The 22,207-nt window shown below is 41.2% G+C and overlaps 1 protein-coding gene across 5 annotated transcripts in view; it reads right to left on the bottom strand.

Moving 5' to 3' along the window:
• The window catches only part of EPS8L3 (EPS8 signaling adaptor L3), a 220,354-nt gene extending 198,467 nt beyond the window's left edge, over nt 1-21,887 (bottom strand). For 4 of the 5 annotated variants that reach the window (XM_077295225.1, XM_077295229.1, XM_077295228.1 and 1 more), the window contains exon 1: nt 21,679-21,887. The gene's annotated coding sequence lies outside the window, so the exon portion shown is untranslated. The remainder of the gene's footprint in view (nt 1-21,678) is intronic. The other variant, XM_077295230.1, reaches the window with a different exon arrangement.
• Between the last annotated feature and the right edge of the window lie 320 nt (nt 21,888-22,207).

The raw sequence follows: 22,207 nt of genomic DNA, 5'->3' as shown, positions 1-22,207 counted from the left end.
ATCCGGTAAGATTGCTATCCTTGTTCTTGTAATATAGTGTTCATAGAATGTGATTACTGTATAGCAACTAGTACCCGGGAAATCTATTATCTGTGAGTTACTGTATGTAGCTGCACGTAGAAGTTGCATCATCCTGTATGCTTTCCTTGTTAGTTATAGTATCAGTTGTGCTGTTATGTGCCCAATACTTACTCAAATCATTTGTATTCTTATAGTTTTACCGCATTTCAATACCTGTTACCAATAAACAAGTTAGACTACAGAAAACAGTCTGCTTACTTTGGAAGACAGAAGTGGTTTATGCTGTATGTTGGATCACACACCGTATCAACGTGTATGAAGACAGAACAGCGGACTTTGTCACCCGACACCACTCAAATTTTGCTGTCATCCAACAATCCAAGAATCATCCAACAGCCTGGAACACCTATCTCCGTTAGGTAGGTCCAATTAAATCACACTTTTGCTCTCATCTAATAAATACAGACATATGTATTATATACCGTCATAGCCAAAAGTGTGGGCACCCTTGTAATTGCTCCAGAAAATTCAATAAATTTCATGTGTAACTGCAATAATTTTCAGGAAGAAATAGTTCATTTTCTGGAACAATTTCAAGGGTGCCAATATGTTCGGCCATGACTGTATCATATTGTCATATACAGATATCTGAGCTGGGCTAACTGTGAATATTAGTGCATCTCTATACTTGAGACTTTTGTATATGCTCTTCCATCCAAGTTTTGCTATACTAATGGACTGTTTATACTGTTTATCCTGCCCCTCCTGGAAGCATTTTACTAGCTCATGTATCAGTTCCTGTGTATAAAACCCAATTGTGCTTTCATTATGTATGTGATTTCTCTCAATATCAGATGTTCCCTCTTTTGCTTGGCCATTTTTTACAATGTTTGTGTAATTTTTAGTGGAATTTTATTTGTATATGTTTTAATTGTACATGATAATAAAGCCTACAATATTTACAATATTTTTGACCAGTCCCTCATTTATCCTATTAATGCTTTTGCTTGAATTTATAATGCGAATTGAGCTCATGGTTGGTTAGCTTAAACCGTTCAATCCATGCTGACAGTATCAGATTGTGTACAGTGGCATGCAAAAGTTTGGGCACTCCTGGTCTACTTTTATTGTGAACAGTTAAGCAAGCTGAATATGAAATGATCTCTAAAATACCCAAAGTTAAATATGACACATTTTCTTTGAATTTTATTCAGCAAAAAAAAATAAGTATAGTATGTATTGGCCAATACAAACGTTTGCGCACCTTTGGAGATTAGTATGCTCAGATAACTTTGACCTAAGTTTCAGACCTTAATTAGCCTGTTAGGGTTATGCCTTGTTCACTATCATCATTAGGAAAGGACAGTTGATGCAAATTTCCCAGATTTATAAAATCCAGCCTCTTCTAACCTTGTGACAAAAACAGCAGCCATGGGTTCTTCAAAGCAGCTGCCTAGCACTCTAAAAAAAAAATGGGGAGGCCCACAAAGCAGGAGAAGGCTATAAGAAGTTAGCAAAGCATTTTCAAGTGGGTGTTTCCTCAGTTCAAAATGTAATTAATAAATGGCCATTAACAGGGACAGTGGAAGTCAAGATAAGGTCTGGAAGGCCAAGTAAAATTTCAGTGAGAGTTGTTTATAGGATTGTTAGAGAGGCAATTCAGAACCTCTGCTTGACTGCAAAAGACCTTCAGAAAGATTTAGTAGACTCTGGAGTTGTGGTACATTGTTCTACCTTTTAGAAACACCTGCACAAATATGGCCTTCATGGAAGAGTCATCAAAAGAAAACCTCTCTTGCGTCCTCACAATATAATTTAGAGTCAGAAATATGAGAAAGAACATCTAAAAAAGCCTAATGCATGTTGGAAACAAGTCCTATGGGCTGACGAATTTAAAAAAGAACTCTATCCACATTAATCAGAGGTATGTGTGGAGAAAAAAAAGGACACAGTATTTCAGGAAAAGAACACCTTGCTAACCATTAAGCATGGGTGTGGATCAATTAATTATTCTTTGGGGTTATGTTGCAGCCAATGGCACGGGGAACATTTGATAGGTTGAGGGAAGAATGGATTAAATGAAATTTCAACAAATTTTTGAGGCAAAGAACACCTTCTATAACAAAAAAGATGAAGTTGAAAAGAGAATGACTTCTACAAATGGATAAAGACTATCTCAGAAGGTGCAAGCTGAAGGTTTTACAAAGGCTCTCACAGTCCCCCGATCTGAACATCATTGAAAATCTGTGGCTAGACCTCAAAATAGCAGTGCATACAAGACGACCCAGGAATCTTACAGAACTGGAAGAATTTTACTAGGAAGAATAAATGATAATCCCTCAAACAAGAATTGAAAGACTCTTTTCTGGCTGCAAAGGGGTTTACAAGCTGTGACACTTTTAAAACCTGGTACTACTAGGTACTAACCATGTAGGGCCCCTTTTTCTTTTTTTGCAAGTTTTAAAAGATTAAAATATACAGCTCTGGCAAAAATTAAGAGACCACTGCAAAATGTTCAGTTTGTCTGATTTTTCTCTTTATAAGTTTATTTTTGAGTAAAATGTAAATTTTTCATTAATTCTATAATCCACTGACAACATGTCTCCGAATTTCCAAGCAATAAATTTTGTACTTGTTTTCTGAAAAGGAGAAATGGTCAAAATTACAAAAAAAAATTAGTGCTTTCAATCCTCGAATAATGCAAAGAAAACAAGTTTATAATCATTTAGAAACAGCAATACTAATGTTTTAACCCAGGAAGAGTTCAGAAATCAATATTTTGTGGAATAACCATGATTTTTAATCATAGCTTTCATGCATCTTGGCATTCATTCCATCAGTCTTTCACACTGCTCCTGGCGCAAAAATTTAAGCAGTTCTTCTTTGTTTGATGGCTTGTGACTATCCATCATCCTCTTGATTACATTCCAGAGGTTTTCAATGGGGTTCAGGTGTGGAGATTGGGCTGCCCATGATAGGGTTTTGATGTGGTGGTCTCTTACTTTTTGCCAGAGCTGTATATATACTGATACTTTGCATGACAGATGTGAGCCTGCCACAGTCTAGGCTTCATTAGAGGGCATAATTTATAATACATTTGGCAAGTAATCGATAATCGATCATCAAAATATTGAATATCGATTACTTCCCATATGTATTGTAAATTATAATCGATCATCAAAATATTGGAGATTCAAATCCCCTAAAAATAAAGTAAACATAAATATATATATATATATATATATATATATATATATATATAAATGTTAATTTTCCTCCCTTTTTCAAGTTTACAAATAAAGACATAAGAAAATAAACATAGCTGGTTTTACCATGTCTGTAAACATTCGATCTCTCAAAATATAAATGTAATTAGCCTGCAAATGTTGTACAGAATAAAAAACAGGATCTAAGGGGTAACGTTTCTCCTTGTGGAGAATGACAAGCCAGACCCGGCATGTTACTCTCCTTAAGGAGAAATGTTACCCCTTAGGGTACTGTCTCACAGTGGCACTTTTGTCGCTACGACGGTACGATCCGTGACGTTCCAGCGATATCCATACGATATCGCTGTGTCTGACACGCAGCAGCGATCAGGGACCCTGCTGAGAATCGTACATCGTAGCATATCGTTTGGAACTTTCTTTTGTCGCTGGATCTCCCGCTGTCATCGTTGGATCGGTGTGTGTGACACCGATCCAACGATGCGTTCGCTTGTAACCAGGGTAAACATCGGGTTACTAAGTGCAGGGCCGCGCTTAGTAACCCGATGTTTACCCTGGTTACCATCGTAAAAGTAAAAAAAAAAAAACAGTACATACTCACATTCCGGTGTCCGTCAGGGTCCCTAGCCGTCTGCTTCCCGCTCTGACTGACTGCCGGCCGGAAAGTAAGCAGAGCACAGCGGTGACGTCACCGCTGTGATCTGCTTTCACTTTACGGCGGCACTCAGTCAGAGCGGAAAGCAGACGGCAAGGGACCCTGACGGACACCGGAATGTGAGTATGTACTGTTTTTTTTTTTTTACTTTTACGATGGTAACCAGGGTAAACATCGGGTTACTAAGCACGGCCCTGCGCTTAGTAACCCGATGTTTACCCTGGTTACCCGGGGCCCTCGGCATCGTTGGTCGCTGGAGAGCGGTCTGTGTGACAGCTCCCCAGCGACCACACAACGACTTTCCAACGATCACGGCCAGGTCGTATCGCTGGTCGTGATCGTTGGAAAGTTGCAGAGTGTGACAGTACCCTTAGATCCCAGTCTTAAGCCTCTCATCTTTCCAAATCAGATCTCATGCTTTGCACTGATTAGGGGCAATATGTCAAAACACCATGTCTGCAAATTGAGATTCTGGGTTACCTTTAATCCTAAATCATATGGCAAAGCTTGTTAAATGGTCAATATTGACGTTTACTATTGCTACTTACAATAAGTGACCCTCTGAAAAGGAAATTTGCATATGAAAAACCCAGATACCCTAGAATTTGTATTCTTTGATTTTGGCACCGCTTTATAAAAGTAATAATATGTTATCAAAACATTGTATGTACCCCAAAAGATATGAATAAACATGCTAGATCATCACGCAAAGAAAGGTTCTCAGACAGCTATATTGACAGAAAAAGAAAAAAGTTACAGGTCCCAAGGAAACAAAAAAAAACACTTTTTTTTTTTTTTAGAAAAATGTAGATTTTATTCAGCTACTATAATAATAATAAAATACTATACAAGTTTGATACCACAGTATTTATATTGATGTGAAGGTAATAAAATGCAGAGAACCATGGAAGAATTGTATATATTTCACCAGTTCATCCCACTTGGAATTTTTTTTCAGTTTTTCTGTGTATTACGTTACATGGTGAAGTGAACAATGTAGCTCAAAATTACAACTTGCCCTACAAAACAAGCAGTGTCTATGGAAAAATAAAAGTTCTAGCTCTTGGATGAAGGTGAGAAAAAAACTAAAGCCCATAAACAAAAAACTGGGAGGTAAGGGATTTAGAATGATCTTGTCTTCTGGTACTACTGCATTGGTTACCAATCATCTGATGTTGAGTTTATTGTTTTATCCCCTTCACAACATGCACTGTATATATATATATATATATATATATATATATATAAATATTTTTTTTTCCCTTTCTTATACTATATATGCCTTCTTGATTCAGTACTCATTTGGACCTGGAGGAAGACACATGTGGTGTAGAAACATGTCGTCCATAAGGGATTGAATGTATGCAATAGTGTTATTGAAGAAATCTGGAACTTTTTAATGGATAAATGAAAAGTATATTTTACTCTACCATTTGACTGATCGCTCTAGAAACAAAAAGTTTTTTCTTTACATGTGTGGATTTATCCCAATCCGTTTTCCGTGCAAACTGTAACCACAGGTTGGATGTATTCCTGTTTCTTCAAAGTGGTAAGCTGACTTTGCCAAAAACTCTTTTGAGAAAGCGGCCCCACGCCGCCGTGAAACACGCGTCGGGATCCTCCATCCGACCCCTCTCGTCCCCAATTATTTATTGGTAAGCATTGTATACTTTTATTGTCCATTATCGCACTTTAATGATGGATATGTTTGGAGCATATGTTTACTTCTATTTGCTTACCTAGATTTTTCCTATTCCCTCTTGTTTCACGGTCACTGGACCTTAAGGCCATGTTCACACTTTGCGGTTTTTACCGCGGAACCGCGGCGATTTTGATGCTGCGGGTCTGCAGCAGTTTCCATAGCGTTTCCATTTACATGTAAACCCCATGGAAACCGCAAACCGCTGTGCACATGCTGCGGGAAAAACCGCGCAGAAACGCAGTGGTTTAAAACCCGCAGCATGTCACTTCTTTGTGTAGAATCGCTTCGATTCTGCACCCATAGGAATGCATTGAACCGCTTAGTTCCCGCATGGGGCTGTGCCCACATTGCGGGAAGTAAGCGGTTAATGTGCAGGAGGTACCAGGGGTGGAGGAGAGGAGACTCTCCTCCAGGCCCTGGGAACCATATTTGGGGTAAAAAAAAAGAATAAAAATAAAAAATCATGTTATACTCACCTCTCAGCGCTGCACGCGGCCGGCCGGTCAGAGTTGCTGTGCGAACAGGACCTGCGGTGACGTCGCGGTCACATGACCGTGATGACGCCCGGGTCACATGACCGTGACGTCACGAAGGTCCTTCTCGGCACAGCATCTTTGGAACCGGAGCGCCGGGTGCAGCGCCGAGGAGATCCGGACATCGGAGGGTGAGTATAACCAATTTTTATTATTTTTAACATTACTATTGATGCTGCATATTGCTGCATATGCAGCATCAATAGTATAGGAGTAATTCCGCAGCTGAAACCGCAGAACAAACCGCGATAAATCTGCAGGGATAACCGCAGCGGTTTTGCCCTGCAGATTTATCAATTCCGCTGCGGGAGAACCCGCAGAGGGACGCCGCAAAGTGTGAACATGGCCTTATGGTGTATGAGAGGCTGGTATATACATTTTATGTGGGGACTAGTGAGGGTGGGGGTTTAGCTGTCTGCATTGTATTGGCACGTTATGTAATGTTGTGAAGTTTTGTACAATTTTTCTACTATTTAATGAATTAATAAAACTGACGTATTGATTTTTATCAGATCCTTTTTCTCCTATTGTCTCCTGATATCGTTTGGAGCTGATTTAGTTTGGCCAGGGGTTGTGGACAACTTGTGTCACCATCCCGGTCTCTAAGTATGCATGTGGGATTTCTGCTAATATATATATATATATATATATATATATATATATATATATATATATATATAGTGCTGTGGGAGCTGCGTTCCTGCATTGCGCCGTGTATATATGCCACCGCTATTTCTGACAGCAGAACATCCCTGCACGTCCCCCAGAGTTCTGTACCAATTACGCCATATCGGCGATCACTGTGATAGGAGGATCAAAAAATAAAAAAAAGAAAGCAATTGTTAATGCCTGGTAATTTCTTAGCCAGTACATTAGGGAAGTGTGCATCGCAATGTTAATGAAGTCCATTTTTCTTTTGCAAAGCAAAAAAATTGTGTCACAGTGTAAGTGACATCTGTTTTTCTTTTTCAAAAAAAGAATAGTTAGCATCAAGTAAAATTTTAGCCAGTGCATTTTTGGAGCGCATGTCTCAGCGTTAGTGACGTCCTTTTTCTTTTCTGAAAAAAAGCATAGTTAGCGCCGAGTAACTTTATAGGTAGAGCATCAGTGTAGTGAACGTCAATGTAATTTTTGTATACAAACTTTTTTTTACATAAACTGATTTTTCTTTTCATTTTTTTCTTCTGTTTCTTCTAAATTTTTCAATTTTACTTTTTTCTCTCTACTTTTTATAATAAATACTACCTTTTACACAAGCCCCACACAAAATATGTGTAAGGCTGCCTTCACACTAGCAGTATTTGGTCAGTATATTACCTCAGTATTTGTAAGCCAAAACCAGGAGTGGGTGATAAATGCAGAAGTGGTGCATATGTTTCTATTATACTTTTCCTCTATTTGCTCCACTCCTGGTTTTGGCTTACAAATACTTATGTAAAATACTGACCAAATACTACTAGTGTGACGGCAGCCTAAAAGGTGTAAAAGCACCGCTTACAAATCTCCAGTGTTTTGAAGAATAAAATAAAAATAACCCATTCGTCAAGATGATGATATTGTCCAGAGGAGGCATACCCTTTCCTGGCCTCTAACACAATTCAGGCAGCGAGGAACCTACATTCCTCTATTTCTCTTCCTTTTCATCCAGTGAGGAGTGACCCCCAGAAAGGCGCCTCAGAACCCAGGCAACCCCTTCAGCAATCGATCCAATATAGACTCCACCACCCAAAAATGATCAGCTTGGTATTCTGGATTTCATGGACAGCTCAGGAATCCAAATGGACATTATAGACCTTACTGAAAATTACTTTTTCAAATTCTTTTTCAGTGAGGAAATAATAAATCTTATGGTGGCCCAGACAAATTTGTATGTCCATCAATTTTTCACCCGAAATCCCACATCATCATATGCCAGATGGACCCCTGCAAATGTAGCAGAAATTTTGACATTATGGTCATTTTGGTGCATTGTTCTGCATGTGGGAATAGTCAGAAAACTAAAGCTTTGTCATTTCCAGAGTACTGATATTCTCGACAGCACATTCCGCATGACCATGACAAGGACACGATTTGAAGTGATTCAAAAATGTTTGCATTGTAATGATAATGTGCAGTGTCCTCCCCAAGATGATTATAATTTTGGTCGTCTTTATAAAATTCGTCCAGTAGCTGAACACTTCAGCAGAAAATTTGCTGAGGCGTACAACCCCGCAATGGACATCTGTACAGATGAATCTCTGGTTCATTTCAAAGGGAGGCTAAACTTCTGACAACACCTGCCCAGTAAGAGGGTCCCCGTCTCAGGTCTCCGAGTAAAAAGATCATCAGAAAGGTCTTTGTACTGTACCCTCATATATTTATACATTGTAATAAGATCACCCCTTAGCCTCGTTTTTCCAAACTAAACAGCCCCAAGTGTAATAACCTATCTTGGTATTGCAGACCCCCCAGTCCTCTAATAACCTTGGTCGCTCTTCTCTGCACCCGCTCCAGTTCAGCTATGTCTCTTATACACCGGAGACAAAAACTGTGCACAGTATTCTAAGTGTGGTCGAACTAGTGACTTGTATAGAGGTAAAATTATGTTCTTCTCATTAGCATCTATGCCTCTTTTAATTCATTCCATTATTTTATTTGCCTTTGTAGCAGCTGCCTGACACTGGCCACTAAATGTGAGTTAGTCATCCACCCATACACCCAGGTCTTTTTCAGAGACAGTTTTGCCCAGTGTTTTACAGTTAAACACATAATTATTCATCTTATTTCTTCTACCCAAGTGCATGACCTTACATTTATCCCCATTAAAGCTCATTTGCCATTTATCAGCCCAAGCTTCTAGTTTACATAAATCCTCCTGTAATATAAAATTGTCCTCCTCTGTATTGATTACCCTGCAGAGTTTAGCGTCATCTGCAAAAACTGAAATTCTACTCTGAATGCCCCCTACAAGGTCATTAATAAATATGTTAAAAAGAAGCAGGCCTAATACTGACCCCTGTGGTACCCCACTGCTAACCGCGACCCAATCCGAGTGTGCTCTGGAACTTACCTCTTCATAGAAGCTTATCAGATTAGTCTGACAGGAATGGTCCCTAGTAAACCCATGTTGATATTGGGTCATGAGGTTACTCTTCTTCAGATACTCCAGTATAGCATCCCTTAGAACAGAGGTCCCCAACCGCCGGTCCGCGGACCAGGACCGGGCCGTTGGGGTTTTTCAGCCGGTCCGCGGCGCTGCTGACAGCTACTTTAGTGGCTAAACACGCCGGTTGTGCGGCCTCCATTTTGTCACACTCCAGCGCCGCAGCGTTCGTCATTCCCCCTTTGGTGGGCGGCCGTGGAGTTCAGGCAGAAGTCTCCTCCCCCTCATCCGCCACTTCCTCCTTCCATCTCCCGCTGTACGAGCAGGGCGGGCGGCTTCCACAGCCGCAGCTCCTCCCAATCCGTGACGTCACCATGTATTTCCGGAGTCACCATGGGTGAGTCATATCCGGCCTGTGCGTGTGTGTGGGAACAGTGGGCTGGGCCCCTCTGAATGAAGGTATTACCGGCGGCTGTGCAGGGTCCATGTGTGGGGAGCTGGGGTATAGATGTAGCAGTGCTGAATATTTTTTTGTTGATAGGATTTCATGAAGTGACCATGAAACTTAATAAATAACAAACTCAGCTCTGCTACATCAGTAAAAAACCAATTGATTAATCATTAATCAATTGGTTTTTTACTGATGTAGCAGAGCTGAGTTTGTTATTTACTGTTTGTTACTCATGTGCTCTCAAGAGAAGTTATCGGTCCACACTGCACTGATAAAAGTACCACAAAGCTTTAGCATGAGGCCAGATGTAGCAGAGAGGAATGTGTCACTTGTAGATTTCATACACAGAGTGTATGAATGTACTCTGCTGTGACACCATCAGCTCTGCTACATCTGTGTTCAGTGTTTCATAAACCCAACAAATGAATCACTCTGTGTATGAAATCTACAAGTGACACATTCCTCTCTGCTACATCTGGCCTCATGCTAAAGCTTTGTGGTACTTTTATCAGTGCAGTGTGGACCGATAACTTCTCTTGAGAGCACATGATCAATGACTAACACAGGTCTGCTACATCCGCACCGCCGTGCCGGAGGAAATGTTATGGAATGATCAGGAAACTGTCAAGGAGCGAAAGAAAAATAACAAATCCAGCCCTGCTACATCTGAGTTACAATATTATTAGTGAACCATCACACAAGCCTGGTGCTCCCACTCATTCTGAACCTATGGTAAGTTGAATCACATTTTCATTATAAATGTCATAATTATATGATAAGTATGCACTAAGCTCCATCCCTCCATAACCCCACCCCCATATGACCAAAGCCCCGCCCCTGCCCCACCCCCACCGGGCCATGGAAAACTGGTCTTGCTTAAAGCCGGTCCCTGGTGCAAAAAAGGTTGGGGACCTCTGCCTTAGAATACCCTCCAGGATTTTACCCACAGTAAAGATTAAGCTTACTGGCCTGTAATTTCCTAGTTCAGTTTTTGTCCCTTTTTTAAATATTGACACATTTGCTATACACCAGTCCTGTGGTACAGACCCTCTTATGGAATCTTTAAAGATTAAAAATAATGGTCTATGAATGACTGTTCTTAATTCATGCAGTACTCGGAGGTGTATCCCATCCGGGCCCAGGGATTTGTCAACTTTAGTGATTTTTAGACGCTGCCGTACTTCCTGCTGGGTTAAGCAGGTGAAATTTAATGGGGAATTCTTGTTACCACTCATCCACCATTTCACCCAGACTGTTTTTAAGGGTACCAACGCTATCATTTTTTAGTTTCTTACTATTTATGTAGTTAAAGAATATTTTGGGATTATTTTTACTCTCTCTGGCAATGAGTCTCTCTGTCTCAATCTTTGCTACCTTGATTTGCTTTTTACAGAATTTATTTAATTTTCTGTATTTATTTAATGCCTCATCACTACCTACTTGCTTTAATTCTCTAAATGCTTTCTTTTTGTCACTTATTGGGCCCCTTAGATTTCTATTTAGCCATAGTGGTTTCCTCCTATTTCTAGTATGTTTATTCCCATACGGTATATACTGTGCACAGGTCCTATTCAGAATGCTAATAAACATCTCCCATTTTCTTTCTGTACTTTTGTGCCTCAGGAAATCGTCCCAGTTTACTGCATTAAGATCGTCTCTCAACCATTGGAAATTTGCCCTCCTGAAGTTTAGTGTCCTTGTCACCCCTCTACTACACATCTTATTAAAGGATACATGAAAACTTATTATTTTGTGATCACTATTCCCCAAGTGACCCCCAACCCTTATATTTGCTATGCGGTCAGGCCTGTTGGTTAATATTAGGTCTAGCACTGCCCCCCTTCTTGTTGGGTCCTGAACCAGTTGTGAAAGGTAATTGTCTCTCATAGTTGTCAAAAACTGATTACCTTTGCTGGAACTGCAGGTTTCTGTTCCCCAATGTATTTCAGGGTAGCTGAAGTCCCTCATAATAATGACTTCTACTTGAATCACTGCTTCTTCTATTTGCTTTATGAGGATATTCTCTGTTGCTTCCATTATTTTTGGAGTCTTATACCAAACACCTATCAGTAATTGATTATTTTTCCCCCTCCCCTTATCTCCACCCACAGGGACTCTACATGTTCATTAGATTCACCTATACTATCACGCAGGATGGGTTTTAAGGATGATTTTACATATAAACACACACACCTCCCCCTCGCTTATTTATATATTAATTTCTGAACCGACTATAGTCCTGTAAATTAACAGCCCAGTCATGGCTCTCATCCAGCCATGTCTCAGATATCCCCACCATGTCATAATTATGCTTCAACAAAATTAATTCTGATTCCTCCATTTTGTTGGCGAGGCTTCTGGCATTAGTATACATGCACTTTATGTATCTCTCTGTACCTCTATTCTTTCTTAAATTATTAACTGTTCTAACCCCACCCCCCAAGCCACCCCCAATTTCTTTATTTCTGCCCAGGTCACTATCTGCACTATCTTCCCCTCCTACAAAATGAATACCCTCCCCCATCCCTAGTTTAAACACTCCTCCAACCTTCTAGCCATTTTCTCCCCCAGCACAGCTGCACCCTCCCCATTGAGGTGCAGACCGTCCCTAGCGTAGAACCTGTAGCCAACTGAGAAGTCGGCCCAGTTCTCCAGGAGCCCAAACCCCTCCTTCCTACACCAATTCCTGAGCCACTTATTTATCTCCCTAATATCCCTTTGCCTCTCTGGCATGGCACGTGATACAGGCAGTATTTCAGAGAATACCACCTTGCTTTAAGCCTGCAGCCTAATTCCCTGAAATCGTTTTTAAGGACCTTCCACCTACCTCTAACTTTGTCATTTCTGCCAATGTACACCTTGACTGCTGGTTCCTCACCAGCCCCTCCCAGTAATCTGTCAACCCAATCAGCGAAGTATCGGACTCGAGCACCAGGTAGGCAGCACATTGTTCGACGATCCCTGTCTTTGTAACAGATTGCCCAATCTGTTCCCCTAATAATTGAATCCCCACTACCAGCACCTGTCTGGCCTGCCCTACTCTCCTATTTCCCCTTTACTGATATGGACACTCCTCCGGCTTTCAGAGGACATGCCTTGCTGCAGCAGTGCTACCCCTGCACTGACACCCCCTTCGTCTGCCAACTTAGCAAACTTATTGGGGTATGCCAGATCAGGACTATCCTCCTTGGCACTCTTTTCTACCTCACCTTCAAACTGTCACCCAGCTAGCTGCCTCACTTTCCTGCAGCTCCATAATACCATCCTCCCCACATCTATCCCATTGAGCATCTGCTCAGTGAGCAGCAAACTCCTTTCCATATTGTCTATGGATCTCAATGTTGCCAGCTGCACATTTAGATACAGAATCTGGGCCTCCAAATGCTCACATCTCGCAAAGCAGTATGCACCTTGTACCGGCTGTTCAAGGATTGCATACTTGTGGCAAGATGTACACTGGATGGCATTGTGAATTATGGAGCTCATTTCTTAATGGGGATTGCACCAGACAGAAATGTTAAGTAAAACAAAATATAAAGTATTAATAAAATGCAAACAGCAATTCATTAATTCCTCCATTGCAAACTCCCTGAATCCAAAGTCACTGAATCACAAGTCACACACTTCCGTTCGCACTTATGCTCCGGACACACTCAGCTCATTCACATTCGCTAAGAAAGAAGATTTAAGGAGATTTTTTTTTAACCTTTAGAACTAACCCAACCAACAGCTCAGTGCACTTCCAAAAAAAGGGTTATCAATCATCTCTACATAGATATCTTTTACACCGGCATCCCACTCTCTGTCAGAGGTACAGTTACATGTGGCATCGTGCAAAAAAAATCTCCCTCCTTAAACCACTAAATGGGCAACTGCTGAAAGCAGAGCCCAATGCAACGACATGAGGGTGGTCAAGTATAAGGACAACAGGGATGTCCTTCCTTTGACCTTCATACGCCGTGACAACAGCTCCCTTGTCATTGTCCGAGGTACCACAACACATGTCCCCAAGCGAAATTGTATCTTGGATTATAATAAAGTGCATGGGGGTGTAGATCTCTCAGATCAGGACTTCAAACCATACAGTGCCATGTGAAAACCTAAAGTATGGTACAAAAAATTGGCCATGCTCATTGTACAGATGGCACTGTACAATGCTTTTGTGCTGTTTCAATCTGCAGGCAATACGTGGACCTTCCTTCAGTTTCAGGAGGTAGTCATCAATGCCCTCATGATTGGCACTCAGGAAGGTGAGGGTCCCAGTACTTCTGAAACTGATGGTGCCCGTATCGAACCAGGTCAACATTTCCCAGCAGAGGTTGCCCAAACAGAGAAGAAGGGGAGATGCAGAGTATGCTCCAAAAGGGGAATCCTAAAAGACACAACTTACCATTGTGAAAACTGCCCTGAGAAACCTGGATTTTACATTAAAGATTGGTCCAAAGCATACCACACATCCACAAGTTAATAACATTTGTTTTTCTCTGTTGACACAGCACACTTTTATAATCTGATGTACTTTGTACAACATACATATACCACCACATTATGAATTCATACACCAGTAAAACCACAAGTATTATTATTACCATAACTATAGTTCTATATAATTCCTTGAGGGGTGTATTTTCCAAAATGGGGTCGCTTGTGAGGGATTTCTCCTGTTTAGGCACATCAGGGACTCTCCAAACGCAACATGGTGCGCAGACCATTCCATCAAAGTCTGCGCTGCCAACCATCACTCCTTCCTTCCCTTCCATGCCGTGTGACCAAACAGTAGTTTTCCACCACATATGGGGTATCGGCATACTTAGGGGAAATTTCACAACAATTTTTAGAGTCCATTTTCTCTTGTTACCCTTGTGAAAATAAAAAAAATTGGGGCAAAAACATTTTTGTGGAAAAAATTAGATTTTTTTTTATTTTCATGACTCAATGTTATACATTTCTGTGACACACAAGGGAGTTTAAGGTGCTTACCACACATCTAGATAAGTTCCTTGGGGGGTCTAGTTTCTAAAGTATTGCCACTTAGGAGCGATTTCCACTGTTTAGGCACATCAGAGGTTCTCCAAATACGACATGGTGTCCGCTCTCGATTCCAGCCAATTTTGCGTTTAAAAAGTCAAATGGTGCTCCTTCCCCTCTGACTCTGAGGTCCTGACGCGCACCCAACCAGTGGTTTTCTCCATCATATGGGGTATTGGCATACTCAGGAGAAATTACACAACAATTTTTGTGGTCCAATTTCTTCTGTTACCCTTGTCAAAATAATAAAAATTGGTGCCAAGAGAACATTTTTGTGGAAAAAATAAGATTTTTTATTTGACGGCTCCAAGCTATAAATTTTTGTGAAGCACCTGGGGCTCTCCACACATCTAGATAAGTTCCTTGAAGGGTCTAGTTTAAAAATGGGGTTATTTGTGGGGAGTTTCCACTGTTTAGGTAACATGCTGTCCGCTCTTGATTCCAGCCAATTTTGCGTTGCACTTCCGAGTCCTGCCGTGCACCCATACAGTGGGTTTACCCCACATATGGGGTACTGTGTACAACACAATTTTTGGGATCCATTTTCTCCTGTTACCTTGTGAAAATAAAAAATGGGGTTAAGAAAACATTTTTTTGTGAAAAAAAGTTACATTTTCATTTTTTTCTTCCACATCGCTTCAGTTACCATGACGCACCTAAAGGGTTGATAAACAGTTTTTAGAATTGTGTCACTTTTGGGTATTTTCTGTCATATAGACCTTTTAAAGTCACTTCAAATGTGCTGTGATCCCTAAAAAATGGTTTTGTAAATTTTGTTGGAAAAATTGAAAATCGCTGTGGCCTGTGCTATATACTATGTGGCTGCTATATACATACATACATATTGTAGAATACCCGATGTGTTAATACAGGCCACGCAGTACATAACACAGCCCACGTACTATATAGCACAGCCCACGCAGTATATAGCAGCCACGCAGTATATAACACAGGCGACATAGTATATAACACAGGGCACATAGTATATAGCACAGCCCATGCAGTATATAACACAGCCCACGCAGTATATAACACTGCCCATGTAGTGTATTGCACAGCCCCTGCAGTATATCACACAGCCCACGTAGTATATAACACAGCCCACGCCGTTTATAGCACAGCCCAGCAGTATATCACACAGCCCACGTAGTATATAACACTGCCCATGTAGTATATAGCACAGCCCCCGTAGTATATCACACAGCCCATTCAGTATTTAGCAGTGTGGGCACCATATCCCTTTTAAAAAAATAATTAAAATAAAAAATAGTTCTATACTCACCCTCGCGAGACCGCTAAGTCTTCTGGGTAATTTCGCAATGCATCTCTGGGAATGGAAGATGGCGGCAGTCGCGTGCGGCTCGGCGGACTACGGAGGGTGAGAATAGCAGGTTTTTGGTTTTTTTTATTATTATTTTTAACATTACATTTTTTCACTATTGATGCCGCATAGGCAGCATCAATAGTAAAAAGTTGGGGACACACAGGGTTAATAGCAGTGGTAACGGAGTGCATTACCCGCAGCATAACACGGTTTGTTACTGCTGCCATTAACCCTGTGTGAGCGCTGACTGGAGGGGACTCCGGAGTATGGAGCGGGCGCCGGGCACTGACTGCGGGGAGTAAGGAGCGGCCATTTTGCTGCCAGACTGTGCCCGTCGCTGATTGGTCGTGGCCGTTTTGCCGCGACCAATCAGCGACTTGGATTTCCATGACAGATAGAGGCCGCGACCAATGAATATCCGTGACAGACAGACAGACAGAAGGACAGACAGACGGAAGTGACCCTTTGACAATTATATATATAGATCATAACTCTCCCTGTCTCTGCCAGCTACCTGTAGCTAGACAGACTACAGCTTAATACTAACAATGTAAAACTCTGTATACACTAAATCTATTATACTTATAATGCTTATTGTATACTAACACATGCTGTACTGTACATTGTTACATTACTACATAGAGTACATTACATAGTTAAACATCTTACAATTCACATGACACAATATGTACCCAAGATGCAGGACATTAGTCATCACATTACAGTATACACAGCATTGATGTCATCAAGGGGGAGCAAGGCAATATGTCCATCTCCTTACAGATAAAAGAACCAATGCTGTAGAGGAGAAGTGCAGTGATGTGATGAGGTAATCTCATCACTCTGCTGATGTCATTGCTGCACCACAGAGAAGTCTGTGACAGAAGGGACGGTAAGCACTCAACTATGACATCTGTATTTTTTCTTTACCCATTGCTTATTTGTACAAATCAGATAGCAATATTACCCCAAATGGGGGTACTGTAATACAGCTTATTTTGGCATCTTTCTAGGATATATCATAATTATCCGATAAATGGATGTTTGACCTCTATGACATCACTGATTACTAGAATAGCGAGACTACAATGTTTCTAAACACTGTAGGCCTTATAGATTTTAGGTATCCCACTCATAACCTGATGCAGTCTAGCTATTATACTACTGGGTTCCAATTCTCTGCACTGAGGTGAGTCAGAACAGCATTCTGCAGAGAAAATGTAGACGATATTAAGGCCCCTACTGCCTGAGCTTTAAGTTGAAATGTCGCTCATCAGCTTATTTTTATAGTAATCATCTGCTATATGCCATTCCTACCCAGCTCCCTTATTTATTATTATGGTAACTGTGAGGATCTTATGTTGTGGGTTAGAAATATCACCTAGGCAGGTTAACGATGCAACTATTTTTATTCCATACATCCATGGTTGTACAACAAATCCAAGTAGATGCCTACATACAATGTCCCCAGTCCACAAGTTCCCAATCTGAGATTGGTAGTTCCACTGGCCCCGTACCAGGCGATACCCACTGTCCAGCTGTTATAGTGTGCAGTCACAGCCTATGTTTCTCCAGACGATGGATATTATGACCATAGCTCATGGACACCCCTCCAGCCAACAATCCATCTCCAGAACTCCATAGATCATCCATCCATCCAAGCTTCGATCCTCTCCCTTGGAAGTACCTCCAACAACTCCTGATTCAACCTTCACCCTTAAATATTTTTCTTTAACTCACAGAACAAAGCATATTCCATCCCCTGAGGCTGATGTGAGACCCCCTGTGGTGAAGGCTTCCCTGGGTCTGCTATCTCCAGCCACACAATGGACCTAGGCCGGTAGAACAATGGATTGATAGGATGATTGCTTTACATTTACCCTTAAGGTACCTTCACACTGAGCAACTTTCCAACAAGAACGACAGTGATCTGTGACGTTGCAGCGTCCTGGATAGTGATCTCGTTGAGTTTGACACGCAGCAGCGATCAGGATCCCGCTGTGATATCGCTGGTCGGAGCTAGAAGTCCAGAACTTTATTTTGTCGCTGATCACCCGCTGTTATCGCTGGATCGGCGTGTGTGACGCCGATCCAGCGATGTGTTCACTTGTAACCAGGGTAAACATCGGGTTACTAAGCGCAGGGCCGCGCTTAGTAACCCGATATTTACCCTGGTTACCATTGTAAAAGTAAAAAAAAAACACTACATACTCACATTCTGATGTCTGTCACATCCCCCGGCGTCCACAGGGTTAAAACTGCTTTTGGCAGGAGCGCTTGCTAATGCTGCGCTGCTGCTGAGAGCTTCCTGCACTGACTGTGTCAGTGCCGGCCGTAAAGCGCCGGCCGTAAAGCAGAGCACAGCGGTGACATTACTGCCGGCACGCCGCTGACACATTCAGTGCAGGGAAGCTCTCGGCAGCAGCGCAACATTAGCAAGCGCTCCTGCCGAAAGCAGTTTTAACCCTGTGGACGCCGGCGGGGGACGTGACAGACATCAGAATGTGAGTATGTAGTGTTTTTTTTTTTTTTTACTTTTACAATGGTATCCAGGGTAAATATCGGGTTACTAAGCGCGGCCCTGCACTTAGTAACCCGATGTTTACCCTGGTTACCCGGGTGCTGCAGGGGGACTTCGGCATCGTTGAAGACAGTTTCAACGATGCCGAAGTCCTTCCCCTGATCATTGGTCGCTGGAGAGAGCTGTCTGTGTGACAGATCCTCAGCGACCACACAACGACTTACCAACGATCACGGCCAGGTCGTATCGCTGGTCGTGATCGTTGGTAAGTCGTTTAGTGTAACGGTACCTTTAGCAGTCTCCTGTCTGGTCTTAGGTTTACATAAGATCTAGCCTGCTTGTCTTCCTCTGTTCTCTGCTTACTGTCACTGAATGTAAACATTGATTCCTGAGGATGAAGTGATGAGCGAGAAAATCACTAATAAAACACAGCAAAACAATATCTAATAAAACACAACAAAACCGGTGCTGGAAAAAGTCTCTGCTTTATGTCCATTTGTCCTATAGTCTTTAGTAAGCGGCCATATCCTCACAGTAACTATGATTTTCAGTAATCAGCCACCCTATACCATTTACTTCCCACCTCCTCCCTTTTATTACATAGCAACTATGATTTTCAGACAGTATTTATCCACACTTGTCATTCCCCTCATTAATATGTTAGTGAATAACTCAGCTCAGCTCATCACATACCAGTTGTAGACAATAATGTCCCCTTCACATAGTTAATAATGGCGTCAATGCGTTCATAGGCTGCTATCCATCTGGCAACGATGAGCATACACTAGCCTGACCGACAAGGCAGACCCTGATCAAGGGGAAAGTGTGCATGAAATCCCATAAGGTATCTGAGAGACCTTTTGTGGCCTGTTAAATTAAGTAGTCCAGAGCTTGTCCACAGAGATGTTATTAATGGTCTGAACGTTGTCTGAAGTGATGGTGCTTGAGGAGCAAGGTGTGCATGGGTAGCAGATGTTCCAACAAACAGAAAGAGCTAGAGAAAGGTTGGAATAGTGCAATAAGTAGCATCACATGAAGGCAATCAGTGAGACGGTCTAGCAAAGTGTCATGTATAGTGCTGGGTTATGTGATACTTTCAGTACTGGGAGGAATTGAAATAATGTGACTCTGTGTGATGTGTAATTACTTTAGCTCTGTGGAAAACCATAAGAGGTCTGCATGGAATATGTGATCCCTTCAATTCTAAACCTTTTCAAGTAGTCTTATACATCATGGAAGATTGTCTTGTGGCCTGTGAAGTTGTCTGAGTGGAGAATTGTTTCTTGTTTGATAATCAACTGGTAAAGATCACTGAAACAATTATAAAGGGTTTCCATTCTAACAGTAAAGTGGGTATAAAAGAAACACTCCTATATACAGTGCAAGTGGACCTGCTAATGGCTGCAACATACAATGTGAAGATAACTTGTGACAAATTATCTGATGGTGGGGTTTAGCCTCTTTGGGAACTTACAATGTTACCAAAGGGACAAAATGATGGGTAAATTCAGACAGCTACACTGGGTGCAATTCAGCTCCCCATGGATCAGTTGAATGTAACATGGTACAGGTGCATCTCAAAATTAGAATATCAACAGGAAGTTAATTTATTTCAGTTCTTCAATACAAAAAGTGAAACTCATATATTATATAGGGTCATTTCAAAGAAGGTGATTTATTTCAAGTGTTTTTTTTTGTTAATATTGATGATTATGTCTTACAGCCAATGAAAACCCAAAAGTCATTATCTCAGTAAATTAGAATACTTTATAGCACCAGCTTGAAAAAATGATTTTAAAATCTGAAATGTTGGCCTACTGAAATGTATGTTCAGTAAATGCACTAAATACTTGGTCGGGGCTCCTTTGGCATCAATTACTGCATGAGGCGATCAGCCTGTGGCACAGCTGAGGTGTTATGGAAGCCCAGGTTGCTTTGTCAGTGTGGACAGGTGCCAAGTCCTGCTGGAGAATGAAATTTCAATCTCCAAAAAGCTTGTCAGCAGAGGGAAGCATGAAGTGCTCTAAAATTTCCTGGTAGAGAGCTGTGCTGACTTTGGTCTTGATAAAACACAGTGGACCTACACCAGCTGATGACATGGCTCCCCAAACCATCATTGATTGTGGAAACTTCACACCAGACCTGAAGCAGCTTGGATTGTCTATCTCTACACTCTTCCTCCAGACTCTAGTCTAGCCTAGTCTAGTCTAGAGTCTAGTGTGAATTTTCCATAATCAGTGATGGTTTGGGGAGTCTGCTGGTGTAGGTCCACTGTGTTTTATCACCTGTTTACACTGCTAAAAGCACTAATACCTTTTTTAAAAACAACAGCATCACTGTGATTGATTGCTCAGCAAACTCGTCTGACCTTAACCTCATAGAGAATCTATGGGGTATTGTCAAAAGGAAGATGAGAGATACCAGACCCAACAATGCAGACAAGCTGAAGGCTGCTATCAAAGCAACTTGGGCTTCCATAGCACCTCAGGCTGATTGCCTCCATGCCACGCTGCATTGAGGCAGTTATTGATGCATAAGGAGCCCTGACCAAGTATTGAATGCATTTGCTGAATATACATTTCATTAGGCCAACATTTCGGATTTTAAAATAATTTTTCATGCTGGTATTATAAAGTATTCTAATTTACTGAGATAATGACTTTAGGGTTTTCATTGGCTGTAAGCCATAATCATCAACATTAACAGAAATAAACACTTGAAATAGATCACTCTGTTTGTAATGAATCTCTCTAATATATGAGTTTCAGTTTTTGTATTGAAGAACGGAAATAAATTAACTTTTTGATGATATTCTAATTTTGTGAGATGCACCTGTGCCTTGTCATGGTGTAGAAAGTTTTAAGAACAGTAACATTAAAAATGTTTAATAACTGTTAATCGTACTGTGCCATTATGCATGTTGTGACTAACATCTTTTCCTCCCTCTTAAAGAAATTAAAATTTACACAATATAGGGAACAGCAATAGTCTTCTCAGTTTAAAGAGAAAACTAGCTATTAGTAAAATATAATTAAGGATCAATGCACATAATGTGTTGCCTTTAGCGTTAACCAAATGGTTTGGTACATTCTATATAGCCCAGATACCACAACAATATAAGCATTTCCACTCTTTACCTGTGTTCCCCCTGAGCTCGTCCTGAGATCCGCTTCCTTTAGTCAAAAATCCATCCACCACAGTAAATGGACGGAATCAGTAGTTTAGCTAATCCAGCTATGGCGAATCAATTCTCAAACACTTTTATGAGAAAACCCTGTGACCTGCTGTAGACGCTCCCTCTGTCCTTTGCCCAGGACATACTCTGATTGGTGTGTGCATAATAAAATGCTAATGGGCATTTGACTCAGCTACATACAGTATGCGCCTTCATTTCACCTGATCAAATATGTCACATTTCCACTGGTGAAAGCAGCCATTGTGCTGCCCGGTCCGGTCCGCATTGTATCTCTATTCACTGCTGTTTGAGTATTTTCAGTGTTTATATTCATTTAACAGTTTTCATTCTACCATACATGTTTTCCATTCTACAATTTCATCTACATCCTTGTGTGTACATGTGGTAAATGTTCAATTGCTATCATCATTCCTTGTTGAACATTAACTCCGGTTTATGATTGAGTTAATGAAAACACATTTTTTACCAGG

Source organism: Ranitomeya variabilis, chromosome 3 (assembly GCF_051348905.1).
Source record: "Ranitomeya variabilis isolate aRanVar5 chromosome 3, aRanVar5.hap1, whole genome shotgun sequence".
In the NCBI taxonomy this organism is placed as follows: domain Eukaryota; kingdom Metazoa; phylum Chordata; class Amphibia; order Anura; family Dendrobatidae; genus Ranitomeya; species Ranitomeya variabilis.
Note: the sequence above shows the minus strand (reverse complement) of the source record. Positions and strands in the feature narration are given on the sequence as shown.